Source organism: Galeopterus variegatus, unplaced genomic scaffold (assembly GCF_000696425.1).
Source record: "Galeopterus variegatus unplaced genomic scaffold, G_variegatus-3.0.2 Scaffold266, whole genome shotgun sequence".
Lineage (NCBI taxonomy): Eukaryota > Metazoa > Chordata > Mammalia > Dermoptera > Cynocephalidae > Galeopterus > Galeopterus variegatus.
Window position 1 is genome coordinate 729,148 of NW_007726377.1, and position 2,287 is coordinate 731,434.

The following is a 2,287-nucleotide window of genomic DNA, read 5'->3' on the forward strand; positions in this document are numbered from 1 at the left end:
GGGAACCGGTCTGTATGTGGGATCCGAACCCTCGGACGGGAGCGCTGCCGCGCTTCCCAAGCGGCGCACTATCCAGTGCGCCACCGGGCCGGCCCCTACAATTTTTGATTTAATAATTTTTTAGTTTATTTTTCAGAAAGGTGATTCATTCACATGCCTCAACATTCAAAAGGAACAAAGTGCACACAGTGTAAGCTTTCCTCATCCCTGTACCCAGCCACGACTTCCATCCCCTGAGGAAATTAATATTCCTCATTTTTGTGTATCTTCCAGATATATTCTGTGAATATTCACGAATGTATATACACATATTCTTTATTTTTGCGCCTCCCTCCATTTTTTTAAAAAACACAAATGATAGCAGAGTGCTCTCCTGTGCGCACCAGACCTTTGCGTGGCGCCCTGGTGCCCCGCGTGGGAAACCAAGCTCCTCAGTATGGCACTGAAGGCTGTCCGTGACCCAGCCCCCATCTGACCGGCCCGCAGCGCCCTCGCTCACTTCCAGGCAGTGCACACCTGCTCCTCCTCGTCAGTCTCTCCTTCCAGGCTGTAGGTCACTCGTCTGGAATGCCCAGGGCCAGGCACAGTGCCTGGCACAGAGAGGGCAGTCCGCGAACGTCGCCGAGGGGGCTCGGAAGGGCCTGTGGGTCGGGATCCCTTTGCCACAGCGACACCTCGTGGTAGACCTCGGAAGTGCAGCAGGAAGGGACCTTGGGGCGAGGGGCGGGGAGTGGTGACAGAGGTGGTCCTCTTGTCTCCGGACATCCCCGTGGTGCGAGTTGGCGGCGCCCGTGTCTTCTCCTCCCTTCTGACCGTACACTGCAGAACCCATCTTGCCCGCCGGCGCCTAACGCGGGCCTGGTGGTCGCTGCGGACACTCACCCACGCATGACCAGAGGCTTTGGGCACTTGACAGTGTGTGTGTGTGTGTGTGTGTGTGTGTGCGTGTGTGTGCGTGCGTGTGTGTGTGTGTGCGTGTGTGTGTGTGTGCGCGTGCGTGTGTGTGTGTGTGTGTGCGTGTGTGTGTGTGCGTGTGTGTGCGTGCGTGTGTGTGTGTGTGCGTGTGTGTGTGTGTGCGCGTGCGTGTGTGTGTGTGTGTGCGCGTGTGTGTGTGTGCGTGCGTGTGTGCGTGTGTGCGTGCGTGCGTGTGTGTGTGTGTGTGTGCGCGCGCGTGTGTGTGTGTGTGTGTGTGCGTGTGTGTGTGTGCGTGTGTGTGCGTGCGTGTGTGTGTGTGTGCGCGCACGTGCGCGTGTTTCGCGGTGTACCTAGCGTTTCCCCTGAGCAGAATTTTAACACTACCCTTATTCTGTTAGACAAAATTACAAGGCAGTAATAATCATGAAATGAATAACAATTACTGAATGGAAGGCAGCCAACATTTTCTCTTATTGAATTTTGTATATAGATTCATGCCATTTAAAAAATAAAATAAGAAATAATTATTATAGTGCAAAAAGGAAAAAAATGGGCAAATACTTTTAAATTACATTTTTTTAAAAAAGGAGGGACATATACTTACGTATGGTCTGTCCCAGTAATGAGTTACATTACATTAGAATTAAAAAAGAATAGAAGACTAACAATTTGAAAAGAAGGAACTTCAATTTTCAACATATTGTTCAAATTCAGTAAAATATTTCCTGTATAATCTAAAAGTTGCACCTTCCAAACAAAAGTGTTAAAACCTCACAGGTCACTCTCTGATTCACTGTTTTAAATTTTAATCACAAATAAAACCAATTCAAGTTCTGTTTCTACAATTTCACTGTCACTGAGCTAGGGCCTGGAGACACAAACAACCATTACCTGCTGCGTGCTTGTTTGTGTGTGTGTCTTTGTGTCTCCATGGATCTAGGGTCGCCGGGTCTTAGTGTCTGTGTGCTTGTTTCTATACGTGTCTATGGTGCGTGCAGTAGGCACGTGGTGAAGGTCTCCATCCCTGCCCCCTCTTTCTGGCCTGGGGGTAAGTGGATGGGGCTCTCAGGGAGGAGTGTTGCCGCCCCCAGTTTTTAGGCTCAGGGTTCTCCCCGGAGCTAGTCTGATGTGGGGAGAGCATCCTACAGCCTGGCTTTCCCAACAACCACACCAATGTGTCTCAGAAGCTGTCTTCCTAGTGACACCCAGTCCTTCTAAAAGTCCCAGCTAGCCCTGTACTTGCTCATCCACCGACCCCAAATTGAGCTGTTGGGAGTGGATAGCAAATAACCCCAGCAGTGTCCAAGGCCTCTTGAGGACACCTTGGTCAGGCCCTTACACAGGGCTAAGGGCATGAGTCCTTAGAGCAAAC